Genomic DNA, 8,582 nt, shown 5'->3' with positions numbered 1-8,582 from the left:
AGGAATTTCTAGATGGGTTGGAGTACCCGAGACTAGGGGAGGGGGACAGGGCTACATGAGAAGGAGCGATAGTGGAGCAGGAGATAAAGGATGCGATTGGGAGGATGCAGTCGGGGAAGGTGGAAGGGTCGGATGGGTGTCCGGTGGAATATTATAAAAAATTCAAGGATAAGCTGGCACCCCTGATGGTGGGGATGTTTGACGAGGCGATAGGGAAGGGGGTGTTACCACAAACTTTGGGGCACGCATCGATTTCACTGTTGCTAAAAAAAGATAAGGATCAGTGCAGTCCGTCAAAATGATGGTTCTCAGGGGTAGCACGGTGGCCTAGTGGTTAGCACAACTGCCTCACGGCGCTGAGGTTCCAGGTTCGATCCCGGCTCTGGGTCACTGTCTGTGTGGAGTTTGCACATTCTCCCCGTGTCTGCGTGGGTTTCGCCCCCACAACCCAAAAATGTGCAGAGTAGGTGGATTGGCCACACTAAATTGCCCCTTAATTGGAAAAAATAATTGGGTAATCTAAATTTATATTAAAAAAATTTTTTTAAATGACGGTTCTCTCGAGGTTCTTGTTCCTTTTTCAGTGTTTGCCCATCTTTATCCCTAGGGCCTTTTTTAGAAGGGTGACTAGCAGCATCATGAGCTTTGTTTGGGCGCATGGGACCCCGAGGGTGAAGAGGGTCTTCTTGGAGCGGGGTAGAGATGGGGGGGGGGGGGGGGGGGGGGGGGGGGGGGGGGCTGGCATTACCCAATCTCTCGGGGTATTATTGGGCAGCCAATGTGTCGATGGTGCGCAAGTGGGTGATGGAGGGGGAGGGGGCAGCATGGAAACGGATGGAGAGGGCTTCCTGTGGAGATACAAGCCTGAGGGCCCTGGTAACGGCGCCGTGGCCGCTCCCTCCTACGAGGTATACCACGGGTCCGGTGGCGGCGGCTACCCTCACGATTTGGGGGCAGTGGAGGCGCCATAGGGGAGAAGTGGGGGGCTCGATGGAGGCTCCGTTAAGGGGGAACCATAGGTTCGTCCCGGGGAACATTGATGGGGGATTTCAGGGTTGGCACAGAGCGGGCATCAGACAGCTGAGGGACCTGTTTATTGAAGGGAGGTTTGCGAGCCTGGGGGAGTTGGAGGAGAAATTTGGGCTCCCCCGGGAAACATGTTCAGGTATCTGCAGGTAAAGGCATTTGCTAGACGGCAGGTGGAGGGATTCCCTTCGCTTCCCGTGAGGGGGGTGAGTAACAGGGTGCTTTCGGGGGTCTGGGTCGGAGAGGGGAAGATATCTGATATCTACAAGGTTACGCAGGAGGCGGAGGAGGCATCAGTAGAGGAGCTGAAAGCTAAGTGGGAGGGGGAACTGGGGGAACAGATCGAAGATGGGACATGGGCTGATGCCCTGGAGAGGGTTAATTCTTCCTCCTTGTGTGCGCGGCTTAGCCTCATCCAATTCAAGATGCTGCACCGGGCCCACATGACTGGGACGACGATGAGTAGGTTCTTTGGGGGTGAAGACAGGTGTGTCAGGTGCTCGGGGAGTCCAGCGAACCATGCCCATATGTTCTGGGCATGCCCGGCACTGGAGGAGTTCTGGAAGGGAGTGGCGAGGACGGTGTCGAGGGTGGTGGGATCCAGGGTCAAGCCAGGATGGGGACTCGCGATTTTTGGGGTTGGGGTGGAGCAGGAGGCGAAAGAGGCCGGTGTGCTGGCCTTTGCGTCCCTAGTAGCCCGGCGAAGATCTTGCTACAATGGAAGGATGCGAGGCCCCCAAGCGTGGAGACCTGGATCAATGACATGGCGGGTTTCATTAAGCTAGAGAAGGTCAAATTCGCCCTGAGAGGGTCGGTACAAGGGTTCCTTAGACGGTGGCAACCTTTCCTTGACTTTCTGGCTCAACAATAGGGTACGGGGACAGTAGCAGCAGCAACCCGGGGGTGAGGGGGGGAAGAGGGAGGGAAAAGGGGGGGGGGGACGATTACCATGTTTGTTTATTTAATTTTAATTTATTTTAAGTTCTTTTACTGTTCATTGGGGTTGGGGGGGTGGGGGGATGTGATACATGCGTCGATACGGTCTGGGGGGTGTTACAGTTATTATGGATTATTTTGTTGCATTTCATTGTTTGTCGTTATGTTTTATATTTTCTGTAAAAAATTCCAATAAAAATTATTTTTTAAAAAAAGATAAGAATCGACGGAGTGTGGGTCGTATAGGCCCATATCACTTCTGAATGTGGACGCAAATGTATTGGCGAAGGTACTGGCGGGTAGGCTGGAGGAGTGCCTCCCGAAGGTGATAGGTGCAGATCAGACGAGGTTCGTGAGAGGGAGGCAGCTTTTTTCGAACATTAGGAGGGTTTTGAACGTCGTTATGGCACCGGCGGAAGGGAAGGAAACAGGGTAGGTTGTGACATTGGACGCCGAGAAGGCGTTTGATCGGGTAGAATGGAGGTACTTGATGGCAGTTCTGGAGCGGTTTGGGATTGAAATGAAAATCGCTTATTGTCATGAGTAGGCTTTAATGAAGTTACTGTGAAAAGCCCCTAGTCGCCACATTCTGGCGCCTGTCCGGGGAGGCTGATATGGGAATCGAACCATGCTGCTGGCCCGCTTGGTCTGCTTTAAAAGCCAGTGATTTAGCCTAGTGAGCTAAATCAGCCCCTTGGACCAAGATTTGTGAACTGGGTAAAGCTATTGTATAAGGAGCCGAAGGCGCGTGTCCGCACAAACAACATCAGTTCGTGATACTTTTCTCTCCACCGTGGGACAAGGCAGGGGTGTTCTATGTCCCCCCTGCTGTTTGCAATTGCGAATGAGCCGTTGGCCATCGCATTAAGAAGTTCGAGAGCATGGAAAGGAATAGTGCGGGTGGGGGGATAGAGTATAGAGTGTCCTTATATGCTGACGGCTTGCTGCTGTATGTGTTGGAACCGAGTGTCGATAGGGGGAATATTGGAGCTACTGCGAGTATTTGGGTCGTTCTCGGGGTACAAGCTGAACTTGGACAAGAGTGAGTATTTTGTGGTGTCTCGGCCGGGGGTGGGGGCAGGGGTGGAGGGCTGCCATTCCGTCGGGCAGGGACTCACTTTAGGTACTTGGGGGTGCAGATTGCCCAGGAGTGGGGGAGGCTTCGCAGTTTGGTGGGGAGAGTGAAAGCCGATCTGGCAAGGTGGGATGGTCTCCCTCTGTCACTGGTGGGTCGGGTACAGGCGGTTAAAATGAATGTGTTGCCGCGATTTCTGTTTATTTATCAATGCCTCCAATTTTCCTGCCAAAGGCATTTTTCAGGGAGATTGAGGGAAGGATTACTTCGTTCATATGGGGAGGGAAGTTGGCCAGAGTGAGAAAGGTGCTGCAGAGGGGAAGGCAAGCAGGGGGTTTGGGTCTCCCGAACCTGATGTACTACTACTGGGCGGCGAATCTGGAGAAGGTGCGGAGCTGGGTTAGAGGGGTTGATTCCCCGCTAATCACGTTTTGGTCCTGTCCAAAGCTAGAGGATTACTGAAAGGAGGTTTTTAGGGTAATTTCCAAGGTGGTGCACGTGGAACTGGACCCGGTCCCCGGGAGGCCATATTCGGGGTGTCAGACCAGCCAGGGTTGGAAATGGGTGCGGTGGCAGATATCGTAGCCTTCGCCTTGTTGATGAAATGATCCTTCTGGGATGGAGAGCAGCCTCTCCACCCTGTGCCCTGGCATGGCGGGGGGACCTGTTGGAATGCTTGACCCTTGAGAAGATTAAGTTTGAACTGAGGGGAAGGACGGAGGGGCTCTACAAGTCATGGGCACTATTTATTATGCACTTTCAAGAATTGGATAACATCGAACATTAGTTGGGGGGGGATGGATGGGAGGGTTAGGGGGAGGGGGGCTGTGTGTATTAAGGGTGACTATGGGTAATCCCTGATTCCTTTTTATCATTGTTTATGTAAACATGCGGGCTGATGTTTGGGGTTGGTGGGAGGATGGGATCGTTGTTATTGGGATTGACATATTTGTTGCCGATTATTGTTTATTGTTTGTGGGTGTATATTTGGGAGAAAATGTGAAAAAGGAGAAGAATAAAAATATTTTAAAAAATAATTGCAAGTTCCGCATCTGTTTGAAGGTTGGACCCTATCTTTAAAATGCACCATTGTTCCACTGACTTTTAACATACATTGTGCCCACACTTCCTCCAATGGCTAAAGACATAGGTATGTACCCACCAACAAAATAAAGGCAAGGGTGACACACCTTTCCCTCCCACATTCCCTCATCACTGCCTGAATAATAAATTATCCATCCTTACATTTGCATGTGGAGGTGTAGTCAACTTTGAACGACAAGCTATGAAGAGAAGTGTCCCTGAACTTGTTGTTAATAGGCTGCTGCTGCACTCCAGGGCCAGTTGATACCTGGGTTTGGCTACTCGCGATCAGGGGTTATGGGGAGAAGGCAGGAGAATGGGGATGAGAAAAATATCAGCCATGATTGAATGGAGGAGCAGACTCGATGGGCCCAGTGGCCTAATTCTGCTTCTATGTCTTATGGTCTTGTGGTCTATGACTAGCTTCCATAAACAGTGAGAGGGATATTCAAGTGCCTGGGGGGTACTGTTACTTCACAGCTCCAGGGTCCCAGGTTTGATTCCTGGTTTGGTTCACTGTCTGTGCTGAATCTGCATGTTCTCCCTGTGTCTGTGTGTGTTTCCTCCGGGTGCTCCGGTTTCCTCCCACAATCCTGAAAGACGTGCTGTTAGGTAATTTGGACATCCTGAATTCTCCCTCTGTGTACCCGGAGTGTGTTGACTGAGGGATTTTTACAGTAACTTCATTGCAGTGTCATTGTGAGCCCACTTGTGACAATAAAGATTATTGTCCATATTATTATTCCATAGGAACAGTGGAGGGTTGTTTCTGGACCTGGGGATTGAAAAATCAAAGGCCAGAAACTATACTTGGTGAACAGCTGCTGAGCTCAGGAGTAAGTGAGGCAGCAGCATTGCTATACAGTTGCCTTTTCTTGTAAGTTTCTAAGTTAATACTGAAATGTTGCAGGAGTAAGAATAACAGCAGAGAGCTTCGACATTGACTCCAGGATTTATGGAAAAGCTGACCAGAGAGATGCAACTTCCTCTTCTGCTTTCCAAGAAATATTAGTCGGAGCTTCTGTGACTGTGTCAGACAATTGTTGCCCCTATGAGTAAAAGCACTGCCTGAGAGCCATACTAAACCATGTTAGATTCAATGTCCCAGATGCTACCCATCACATCCACTGCTGATCTAGAACTCTGTTCCTAACTACTCTCATGAGTAGCCCGTCACCCATCCTTGCCAAAGTGCAATGACTCTATTTCCCTAAACTTCAGTGGCAAATGCAATTCGGAGAGACGTAAAAAGGCTGTTGGCGCATTATGGTCCATATCTGCTACTCACGATGTCCATTTTTATGCAATGTGTAACATAACACAATGAATTTTTGTCACAGCATCCAACGTGGAACCTCTTGCATTTCAGGTGATAGCATCCCATTGAAATGTGTTTGAAGTAATATTATACAGACACCTGGTGGACAGGCAGGAAACTGCAATGCATCTAGTCAATGGCACCACCAGTTATTAAACTCCAGTACCTGTGCCTAAGTAACCTCTTTTAATTTAATTTCTGCAATGAGTTACCATGAGTTAGGGCAGCACGGTAGCATGGTGGTTAGCATAAATGCTTCACAGCTCCAGGGTCCCAGGTTCGATTCCCGGCTGGGTCACTGTCTGTGCGGAGTCTGCACTTCATCCCCGTGTGTGCGTGGGTTTCCTCCGGGTGCTCCGGTTTCCTCCCACAGTCCAAAGATGTGCAGGTTAGGTGGATTGGCCATGCTAAATTGCCCGTAGTGTCCTAAAAGTAAGGTTAAGGGGGGGGTTGTTGGGTTACGGGTATAGGGTGGATACGTGGGTTTGAGTAGGGTGATCATTGCTCGGCACAACATCGAGGGCCGAAGGGCCTGTTCTGTGCTGTACTGTTCTATGTTCTATGTTCTATGCTGTGGCGATAAGGAAAGACCAAGATTGCACCTAGGATCATAAAATCCCTACAATGCAGAAGGAGGACTTTGGCCCATCGAGTCTGCACTATCTGAAAGAGCACCCTGCCTAGACCATTCCCTCGCCCTATCACATCTAAACTGCATATCTTTAAAAAAATAAATCTAGAGCCACCAATTCTTTTTTTTTCCAAATTAAGTGCTATTTAGCATGGCCAATCCACTTACCCAACACATCTTGTGGGTTGTGGGGGTGAGACCCACGCAGACCTGGGGAGAATGTACAAACCCCACACGGACAGTGACCGGGGGCCGGGATCGAACCTGGTCCTCGGCGGCGTGAGACAGAAGTGCCAACCACGGCGCCACCGTGCCGCCTCTGCATATCTTTAGATGCTAAATGGCAATTTAGCATGGCCAATGCACTTAACCTGCACATTTTTGGGCTGTGAGAGGAATTCAGAATGTCCAATTCACCTAACAGCACGTCTTCCGTGACTTCTGGGAGGAAACCGGAGCACCCAGATGAAACCCACACAGACATGGGGAGAATGTGCAAACTCCAAACAGACAGTTACCCAAGCCCAGAATTGAACCCTGGTCCCTGGCACTGTGAAGCAGCAGAGAAAACCACTGTTCCACCATGCCGTCTATTCTGTATTGTTAGATAATCTCACCTATGTTACTGGCTGGCACTATAACTGATTTCAGGGATAGCAATTCATGTTTTCTGTTCTTGCTACCTGGTTTCATAAATTAAGCATGGCCATTTGAGTCAGTCATTGAAGGCTCGCAGTGCGTGTGGAATTTTGCCCAGCATGTCATTGCCTTCACAAGATGAGGAGGCAAAGAACTGGTGTTTAAAAGTAAGTGAAAACAAACACCTACCAGTCTTACACTGCAAAACTAACCACAAATCACTGGCCTTGATATGCAATAGTTGTCAGTGTCCGAACTAGCAATCTCCAATTACAACCACAGTTGTCTCAATAATAAACACAAGATTGAGTAAAGCCTTCTCCTGAAATTAATAGTGTAAACAGCACGTTTGGTGGTTGCCAGTAATCTATTGCTAATTATTACCTCATAAACTTGAAGTTAACACATCATGAATACATTCTTAAAATAAGTTTTATGGAGCATCTTAAAGAGAGAGGAAGAGTCAGAGCGGTTTAACGGGAGGAATTCCAGATCATTATGGTTCAGCTGTGGAAAGCACAGATGCCAATGGTGGGGCAAGCAACGTGGGGGTTGCAGAAAAGACCAGAATTGGAGGTGTGCTTAGTTCATGGAGGGGGTAGGGGTTACAGAGATGGAGGGGTGAGTACGTAGGGCAAACTGAAGGTCAGGTTTGGAGTTTCAAAAACTAGATTTGATTGGATATAAGTGAACGTTACTAATCAGGATGAGGCATTTCCAAAAAATCCCAGAACCTGGGAGCGGCACGGCAGGGCTCAGCCATCTCTCTGTCGGGGCCTGTGTGTGGATCGCGCACATTAAATTAAGCAGCGCAGCGTCATCCGGGCGTCGCGCGATGACGGAGCTGCTCTGGAGCCAACCCGCTGTGTTTCTCGTGGCCCCGCTGCTGGCCCCTTTTCGGGACCTGAATTGATGCTGCTGGCGGCCCATTCACGCCGTCGTGAAACGCGACGGTGTTCACGACGGCGCAGACGCACTGACTCGCCATCGGAGAATCCCGCCCCATATCGAATTCAAGAGCAGGATTCTCTGAACCTCCACCGGGCCGGAGAATCGCTGGAGGGGGGGGGGGGGGGGGGGGGGTGTGTGTGTGTGTGTGTGTGGCATGAATCCCGCCCTGACGTTGGCTGCTGGATTCTCTGGCGCCGGTTTTTCGGCGGGGGTGGGAATCGTGTCTCGCCGGTCGGGGTCGTTGGCAGTGGCCTTCCCCGGAGGTCCTCCGCTCCGCGATGGGCCGAGTGGCCACCCGTTTTCGGCCAGTCCTGCCAGCGTAAATCAGGCAAGGTCCTTACCGGCGGGACCTGGCTCTGCGGGCAGCCTGTGGAGTCCTCGGGCGGGTGCGGGGGGATCTTGCCCTGGGGGCCCACGGTGGCCTGGGCCTTCGATCGGGGCCCACCGATCTGCGGGCTGGCCTGTGCTGTGGGGGCACTCTTTCCTCTGCGCCAGCCGCTGTAACGGTCCTCCATTGCCGGCACAGAGAAGAACCCACCTGCACATGCGCTGGGATCACGACAGCCCACGGGGCTGGGTGTTGTGGCTCCTGTGTGAGAGGGGAACTGGGCGCACCCAAGGTCAAGGCATGTGGCCGTGCATTGGCCCTTGTCCTTCAGCATGACCTCAACTTGCAAGCGTGTCTTTACCACCGTCCTGCCATGGCAGGCCGGCTGGCATGTCGCACCCGCGGAAAACCCTCCCCACTCCTCCCCGGAACATGGAGGCCCCCTGCCACGACCCCCTCCCCCGGACATGACTGCACCCTTTCCCCCCTCCTTCCCCCACCTCCTCCTCCTCCCTCCTCCTTCCCTCTCCTCCCCCCTCTTCAACCCCTCCTCCCACCTCCTTCTCCCCCTCCCTCCTCCTTCCCCCTCCTCACC

This window comes from Scyliorhinus canicula, chromosome 17, assembly GCF_902713615.1.
Source record: "Scyliorhinus canicula chromosome 17, sScyCan1.1, whole genome shotgun sequence".
Taxonomy (NCBI): domain Eukaryota; kingdom Metazoa; phylum Chordata; class Chondrichthyes; order Carcharhiniformes; family Scyliorhinidae; genus Scyliorhinus; species Scyliorhinus canicula.
This window is presented reverse-complemented; position numbering follows the sequence as displayed.